Source organism: Onychomys torridus, chromosome 2 (assembly GCF_903995425.1).
Source record: "Onychomys torridus chromosome 2, mOncTor1.1, whole genome shotgun sequence".
Taxonomy (NCBI): Eukaryota; Metazoa; Chordata; class Mammalia; order Rodentia; family Cricetidae; genus Onychomys; species Onychomys torridus.
Window position 1 is genome coordinate 98,573,520 of NC_050444.1, and position 9,710 is coordinate 98,583,229.

The window sequence follows — 9,710 nt, forward strand, 5'->3', positions numbered from 1 at the left end:
TAAAGAACCTTATAATATGCAATCTGAGCCTTTACTATTTCTTATTTCTCTCTTCAGTATTTTCTAATTTAGATTAGGCACAAACAATGATACCCACAGTATAGACTACATTTAATTAATATAAACAGAAACCTAGCATAGCAATTATAACACCTTATTGTAATTATAACAGTCATACAAATTATAAACTAGCTTCTCTGGAAGTACCACAACAATTTAGAATGAACAATGATTCTGATAAGATGATTGATTATAAAAACAATTTTAAAAAATTAAATTTTTTTTTAGTGAAACAAGTAAAATCTCTTAGGTAAAAAAATGTATAATTGAATGTGGCTGAGAGAACCCTAATTAAGAACCTCTGGGCTAAAACAGGCCCCCAGTGCTTCCATTGTTTGATATTTGAGAGGAAACCAGGCTTAAAATTTCATTGTAACTAAATTCCCCCTCCATATGCAAGATCATGGGCTTCACTCTCAGTAAGTTACAGGGAAAAAAAATAATTCTTTGATTTCAACCTGGTTTCCATTTATAGGAAATGTTTCTGTCTCCATAATTGAACCACACTGTAAATTGACTCTTCCCAAATCACTTCTGTGCACTAATAATCATTATGAAGACTACATGGTTTGCAAATTCCTAAAGATGACTGAATTACTGAAAGCATGAATATGCACAATGTATATTTAGCGTAGCAAGCCTTGTGACTGAATATCCCTTGCATTTTTGGTGTGCCGTATAGCTACCAGTATCAACAAGCATGTTTATCTCAACACACTTGTACACGAGTAGATCATTAAACATCACCTGCCACAAACACTCTTGTGCTTAAGTGAAATTTGCTCTGATATTTCCCAATGAATTTTAATCTAATACATTGTCGTAAGGCTCTATATTTATTTCATCAAGTAATAAAAAGCTATAACTTACAGATCAGGTAATAGCAATCTAATACCCCAATACTGTAGCATTTTCTTCCTCACTAGATTAAGAGAACCTTAAATTCAAATGTATTTCTAGATTTTTATCTTTTGAAGATGAGTTCAGTATATTGAAGAATATGATCAAAATATATTTATATTTAAAAATATAATAAAATAATAAAAACTGTAATAAACAAGAAAAAATAACATTCTCAACAGGAACATTGGCTATGCAGGGCATGTTATTTTTACATACTCAACCTCAGTAAAGTACTTGTTATCATTTCTTTCTGGTCTTCACAATCGCTATGCAGTGTACAGAGGTGCAGCAAGCAAGAAATCGCTGGACACAGCCACTCTCCATGGAGAGAAGGAACGACTTACTAAAAATTGCAGAGGCGCCTCCCATAGTAGAGAACAGCAGCTCTGGCAAATCTTGTTAGCTTTGAATGAGTATATAGTAGGGGGAGGCTGTGCAAAAGCTGGAACAGCCAGGTGATCAGCTGGGGACTTCTTCAGACAGATGAGGTGCTGACAGTTGCAGTTAGCGGTGTTCAGCCAGCTGTTAAGGGCTTCTGAGAAACACTTTAGGTTTCTGCTTCTTAGCAAAATCTAGCTTAGGTGGGAGTTCAACCTATCAACAGCCAGCTCCAGTAGGTGGCCAGTCACTGCCTTCAGCACTGTCATGTCTTGGGCTGGCTTTATGACCTTACATGCAGGCTGCATGTTTTCATTTTGTGCTTGAGAAAAACAAGGCTCAAACCTGATCTCAGGTTCCTCTAACACAGACACCTCATATGTTTGTCTCCTTGGCTGCTCTGGTTCTCACTTTTCTTCATACACTAGGTGTATGGAAATTCACAAAAATAGATCTTCACATCACCCACTTTAAAAAAAAATATGGTTTCTCATGTGTTTGAGATTTTTTGTTAAAAATTCTATTAGGCACATAGATTAAATAGACATAAAGAATATACATTTCTACCAAAGACTTTAAAATTTTTCAAACTAGGCTTCCTGATGCAAGGACCATATACATGATCTAGAAGCATAGAGACAAATAAATATGCAGGTCAATTCAAATTTTCAGAAACTTTGGGCTGTGGCACATAGTGGAAGGAGTGGTATTTGACACTAGCTTTAAAAAACACACAGAAGCATTTCAAAAAGAGGGACAAAGCTTGCTCAGGTTGAAAGAAGGGGTTGGAGAAGAAGCAGAGGACTGAAAGTATCCCGAGTGGAGGCCTTCGTAGATAGCTCATACCAGTAAGCAAACAGAAAGAAAACTGTGGAGCATGAATTTGGAATTTAAGGATCAACTGCATGCCTGGTGAGATCAGATGCAATTCACATCTATTCAAATCAGGTCAAATTCACACCAGATTCTCTGTTGTCTTTTTTTCTTTTTAAACATTTTCCCCCTTATGAATGAGTAGATTGTTGACTGAATCTTCAGCTAGTCAAAAGAAAACAAACCAACCAACAAACCAACCACAATCAAACAAATACACTTGCATTCAAATGTTTAAACTTAAATGATTATACTAAGTAACTGCAAAGTATGGACATATAAGTAAATATATTATGAAATATGTATATATGTAGATACACTGATGAGTTTATATTATGTTAAGATGTTCAGATTTATTCCACCCTTTTTTTTTTTTACAGATCTACAGCATAGGATTTATGGTTTGATAGTAGCAGAGAAACATCATCTAAAGGATATACTCATTTACTAGTTGAAGGATCTTCTAATTAGAAATTGTAAGGCAAATTAGAAGGCAAACAACCTTTTACTCAAAATAAGCATGTGAGTTAACTCTACAGAAAGCATGCCACACTGTTCAAGCTATCATGCTTCCTGGCTGAACAGAGAACGAGTTAAATGCCCCCCTTACTTTTCTCTTGCCCTCACTTTTGCTCCACACCCCAACAAGTCTGTTGTCATAAATTAGAATGTAGATTAAATATTTATAAAGCCCAATTATTCTTAAACCTTTTCAATTTACCAGTATAAAATTATCCCTGACTATCATGCCTTCTCTTGAGTCTATTCCAATACACACACATTTTGGTTTGCCAGCCATAACTTCATGCCACTCCTTGATGAAATATAAACAAACAACAACACAATTATGGATGGAACTAGCAATCTACTTTAATTTATAAAGTAAATGCCCAGGTACAAGCATTTGAAGCCAAGTATTACTTCTCAGTGAGGTCAAACACCACTTCCCTATGCCTTGCAATGAACACTTAAAATGAAAATAAATACCAAGAGAAGCATGTAATTATGTGTAATACCACTTTTGCTCATTCTAGCAAGTCAAATAACAATAGGGATGCCCTGACACAGAAAAGATTCAGAACATGGTTTGTTCAGTGTGGTTCTCTTCTTTCCGCTGAGTCTATTCCACTGTCTTCTTAGCTTTGCTGCCCTCCTCTGGAATTCTTGTATCACCTGGTTCTCTTTTCCAAATGACATGAACTTCATACTTGAATTCTGGTTTTCATCCAATGTTTTATCGAAGATTGAAGGAAACTCTAACAATTATCACCTATCCTTGTGCTCTATTCCATGACGACTTGTGTGGGGTATTTTATATGACATTGATCCCTGGTAAACATCCTACAAAGCTATTCTTAAGAATATTTCTGTAAAAACAGAACTTGACTTTTTAATCCTGCTGCTAAGGCACATCCACCCTCCTCACATTTTACCTAATAATCACCTTCTATTCTCTTAGTTACAACTTTGCTTTTTAATTATATTATAGATATCGATCAATATATTGAATATGATCAATAGCTTCAAAGATTTTGACAAACATTCTGTTAATATGGATTTTATATTTATTCCAATGTATTTTTTATGGTATATCCAGATCTAATACCTTATACAATAAGATAATGCATCTATGGCATTTAGATCAGGGATAAAAGAAATGTTGGCTTCATGTTCCAGGTAAAAATTACAACATAGAAACCTTTTTATCCAATGAATTCTCTGGGTATATTTTTCCCATGATGCTCTGTCCTCTTCAGTGTAGCTATTAAGTGTTTTACAATCCTTACAACAGTTCTTCTCAACAATTAATGCACACACAAAATACTTGAGAAGCACGATACAAGAGAATTTTTATCTAAGGAAACCTCACATTCTTTAGTTCACACAAGCTCCCAAGTATGGCTACCCTGCTGCTCCAAAGAGAAAACCACTTTGGGTAGTTGGCTCAGAGTAGCTCTGTTTGACAGAGAATAGTAAGGGTTAGATGTGAAACAGAATGTTTTAATAGCTACATTCCCAAGAAGTAAAAAGAAATATTAGAACTGACTTTAATATTATATTAATCCATATTTATCAGACTACATATTTAATTACACAGTTATTGTAGCATATCAAGGAACACAATTTATTATTTGAATGTGTCCCAAATACTTTTTCAACATAAAATTAATATTTAAAGTTGCCAAGGTATCTTAGATTATTCTTCTTTACAATTAAAAAGTTTTAAAGATAGGGAACAAATTTTACACATACAGCACACCTCTACCAGTTTCCAGTAGTGGGAATGGAGAGATGGCTCAGTGTTAAAAGCACTGGCTGCTCTTGCAGAGGACCCAGGCTCAGTTTCCAGCATTCACATTGCTGCTTACGTCTGGCTGTAACTCCAGTTCCAGAGGATCTAAGCTGCTTTCTGGCTTCCACAAGCACTGCACATATGTGGTACACAGACATACATGTAAGTGCCCATGCACATAAAAAATAAATCTAAAAAAAAGTACACCACAAGTACTTAGTAACCCTGGTTAGCTAACAGTTATCAAAACAAAAATGCCAGGTATATAATGCTAAAATAAAACTGCCTATTAACCTTTAGAGCATACTAACTTTGGTAATACTACCTGAAAAAATATCTAGGTCTCAGCCAGGAATAGTAGTAACTCATGCATGTGTTCTCAGCTCTTAGAAAGCTGAAGCAGGGGGATTGCCACAAGTTTGAGGCCAGTTTAGGCTATGGTGTGAAACCTTATCTCACAACAACAAAAAAGAAGTGTCATTTCAAGCTTCTATAGATTAATATAAGGAGAGGTGCTTATCTGCATGGATGCACTGATGGTCGCCAGCATACCTACAAAACATGAATGTGCCGGTTACTCTTTGTCAACTTCACACAAACTGGTGTCACCTGGGAGGAGGGAGCATCAGTTAAGGAACAGCCTCCATTAGATTAGTCTTTGGGCATGTCTATGGGGCATCTTCCTCATGATTATTGATATGGGAGAGGCCTGCCTACTGTGCATGGTGCTTGCTCTCCCTAGACAGATGGTCCTAAGTTGTATTTGAAAGCAAGAGGAGCAAGCCATGGAAAACAAGCCAGCAAGCAGTGATCCATGGTCTCTACCTCAGTTTCAGCCGCCAGGCTGCCACACTGAGTTCCTGCTCTGACTTCCCTCAGTAGTAGATTGTGACCTAGGTGTTGTTAGAGGAAATAAACCCTTTCTTACCCAAGTTTTTGTTTTTGTTTTGGTCATGGTGTTCATGGTAGCAAGAGAGAAGCAAACAAGGATGATAACCCATAAGCTTCCTTCTCCTGACAAAAGCTATAAAATCTCTCATAGGCTGTGTACCCTGGTATCCTCAGGAGAACGTAATTGTCCCTTCCCCATCTATGGTGTTGACAGGAACCCAGTACCCTTTCTTAGGGAGCTGTGATTCTCCTGATCTCCCAAGTTTGATTATCTAACAATTGCCCACAGCTCCATGGCTAGTAAAGGAAGGAGTAGGTCTTCTGATGACACTTCCATCCCAATGTCATCCTTCCATCCCAATGTCATCCTGTCTACAAATGGTTGGCACTGGAAGAGTGACCAAGAGTTAAATGGAAGCAAGAGATTGAGAAAAAGAACACTTGCAAATAACACTTACAAATAAAAGTTGTCTTCCTAAAATTATATCTTAAAGAACAGGAAGTGTTGAAGTAAAAGCCCATTTTTTACTTTTACTTTCATATTTTCATAACGTGTATCATACAAGATACAATATATCAAACATATGTCTGTAGCTGAAGTTTTCCTGTGTCCACCCAGTTCCTGCAGCTGCTCAGACCCAAGTAAACACACAGAGACTTATATTACTTATAAACTGTATGGCTGTGTCAGGTTTCTTGCTACCTAGTTCTTATATCTTAAATTAACCCATTTCTATTAATCTATATGTTGTCATGTGGCTTGTGGCTTAACAGTACTTTAATCTTGCTTCTCATGGCACCAGCTGGCAGCATCTCCTAACTCAGCCTTCCACTTCCCAGAATTCTCTTTCCTTATCCTACCTACACTATACTTCCTGCCTGACTACTGGCCAATCAGCATTTTATTTATCAATCAATCAATCAGAGCAGCACATTCACAGCATCCCCAGCATATGTCTAAGATTATACATACACAAATATACAGGCTGTGCACACACAGTGATGTATGGAAGGGTGAGAGCTTGCCTGGCAAATGTTGTCAAATTGTACTTCTGGATGGTCACACTTGACATTTTAATTTTACAAGTGTATATTTGTTCCAATATTAATCAGCTAGCTATAGATTCTTGGATTGATAACAGTGTGGGTTATAGGTTTTATTCTGTGAAGCAAGTTTTAAATCCAATAATAAAGTAGTTGGTCATTCCATGTTGTTCATGGCACTAATGTACCAGTGAGCATTTCTTACAGGGCAGTCATTATTTATCACACAGCATTCACAGTTAGGTATTACTAATTATTAATTTTTATTAATATATACTATCTTAGTAAGGATTTCTATTGCTGTGAAGAGACACCATGACCATGGCAACTTTTATAAAGGAAAACATTTAAATGGCACTGGCGTGAAGTTCAGAAGTTTAATCCATTATTGTCATGACAGGAAGTAGGGTGGCATGCAAGCAGACATGGTGCTGGAGAGATGGGTGAGATTTCTACATCTGGATCCACAGGCAACAGGAAGAGATTGACCCACTGGGCCTAGCTTGAGCATCTGAGATCTTAGAACCCACCTCCTAGAGACATCTCTTCCAACAAAGCCACACCTTTTTCAACAAAGCCATACATACTCCAGCAAGGTCATAGGTCCTAATAATGTCACTCCTTATGGGTCTATGGGGGGCTGTTATTATCCAAACCACATATACTGTGCCTATTCTGTTTATAGATGATTAACAAGTGTTATGTTTTCATAATCAGGAAAACACATTTGCATCAGTACATGTTTGTTTTTATGTTGTTCATCCTTTCCAAACCTATCCATTTCAACCCAAGAACACCCATCAACTCATTTATCTACCACCTCTCTTTTGCATTCATGTTTTACTTTCTTCTGCTGCTCTTTGTTGAAGCCGCTGATTTGGAAGATTTCCATTCCTCAGCACCACTGACTGGTGATTGAGTTCACACTTAGAACTTACAGCAGATATAAATGTTATCAACATCATGGTCCACATGGTATCCAATTCCCATTGCCCCTAGTAGTACATATTAAATACTCATTTGTTCCCCACCATCTTGTCTGTTAAAAACCACTTTGTGTTTCAATATTATGTTCAGAGTATTACTCTATTCCATCTTTCCACTGTTTTCTTTTGTGTAGGCAGTCAGTATTACATTTCATCTGTGTAGCAGACTTCTAGACGCTTTCTCATGACTACAAGTGACAAGGCTCTTTGTGCCAGAACTGACTCTAGCTAGCCTTCTGTACATGCCATGAGTATTTATACAAGAGAATCTTCTCGTGTATGCAAGTCAGTGTTAATTTGTTAACATGATTTTAAACATTTTAATTTCAAACATAATTTGGAACAGTTTATAGTAAACAGTAAAATAAAAGTAAAGAGAAGTCATCTGGCAAAAAAGTAGAGAATTCAATAGTGCCTGAGTTCCTGACTTGCAGACATCATGCTGGTCAGTACCTATATATAGGCCCATGGTGATCCCAAGAGTCTTCCTCAGTGACAGATAATGTGCATCAGCTAGAACTAAAAGTCAAAATTTAACAATAACAACAACAACAAAAAACTGGAATCAGTTGTGCTTGAAACAGCTCCAATACTTACTAAGACCCACAAACCTTGATTTCTCACCTAAAATGTGGATATGTGCCACACAAGGTGGAGCTAATGCCAAAATATGTGGTTTATTCAACTCCATTATTCCTCAAAATTTGACTCATCAGTTGTATTTGTGAATGCTCTTAAACTTGGAGATTCAACTACTATCAAAAAGCACCCCACTTGCACAAAGCTGCCCTTTAAGTAAAGGGGAATAAAAACATTAAAAAATTATCTAAAGTGGTGATAAGTGCTATGAGAAGAAGGTCTTCAGTAATGAAGAACAGCTGACAGCTACCATCCACCAACCTATGGAAGAAGTCACTTTAGAAGGCAATGTGTAATGGAAAACTGAAGGAATACCATGGAGCGGGACAGATGTGTGGGAAACAGGTATAAAGAGGTTCAGCACCTGACTTCTCTTGCTGCATGGCTTAGCTGAATCTGGGCATCTCTTAAACCAAGATTTAACATTCCAACATTTAAAGGTTATTGTTGTAACTGCCCACTCCAGGCCATATACTTTATGAAGGGAGGAATCTCCAGTGTTGACAGATCTGAAATATTTCATACTGCCAACAGTGCCTTAAATCAATTGATAGAATATGTCAGTTGCTCACTGGTCTGACAGATGATGTGGTAAAAAGTGGCATCAAGAAGAGCAGAGCGTTAGCAGTAGGAGTCTCTGTGGGAAGATGCTCATGAGGCACTTAACGTGCAAAAATCACCAGGAAGTGGCAGGACCATTTGCTCTTTCTAGTTTTCTGAATCAAGCATCTGGTGTTTACCAGGCATGGTGTGTTCCTGAGTTATTTCAGCGTTGTGGATCTGCTGATGAGTTCGTTCACTCTTGAGGGAGGAGAAAAATTCAATGTTGCAATTCCTAGGAGAAAGCACTAAGTTTCATCCTTTTTCAGACATTTGCCATGAGCCAAGCAACACTGTGTTCTTTCAAAGCTGCCAGGAAAAATATGAAATGCAGAGTGAATGGTGACTGACATGTTGATCATTTCTCTTATACACGATTCTACTTTTCCTTATTTGATCCTTATAATAAACAATTTTCATTTTGCTTAGTTTCATTTAACAATATCCATGTTGGATATTCTTGGTTGTTAACTTAACTGCATCTGGAACTAATACCCCAAAATGGAGAGCACACGTGAGAGGAATATTTTTGTTAATTTGAAGTAGAAAGAGCTACTTCTAATCTGGATTTCTGAGTTAGAAAGACACATGCCTTTAATCCAGATCTTCAGGCAGGAAGACACACTTTTAATCTGGGCCACACCTTCTGCTGGAGGCCTATATAATGACATGGAAGAAGAAAGCTTTTGTTTTGTGCCTGCCTGCTTGTTCTCAGCTTGCAAGCAAGTACATTCCTTCACTGGCATTAGAGCTCCTTTCCCACTTCTTCGGGATTCCAGCATCTATTGAAGATCAGCTGAGACATCCAGCCTTGTGGACTGTGCAAGTTCTGGATACTTGGCCTTTCTATTTATAGTCAGCTATTGTTGGATTAGGAGGAACGTATCCTGTAAATAATTCCAATAAATCACATTATGAGTTTAAAGCCAAACTGGACTACACAGAGACATCTTGTCTAAAATATTTTTTATTTCAATAAGATCACTACAATAGTCAAAGTAAAATGTTAAGAAGGAGAGACCAGAAGGAAAGGTACATGAAAT

The 9,710-nt window shown here is 37.2% G+C and overlaps 1 pseudogene; it reads left to right on the forward strand.

Moving 5' to 3' along the window:
- Window positions 1-1,231: 1,231 nt before the first annotated feature.
- Window positions 1,232-9,013, forward strand: LOC118577909 (annotated as a pseudogene).
- Window positions 9,014-9,710: the final 697 nt, after the last annotated feature.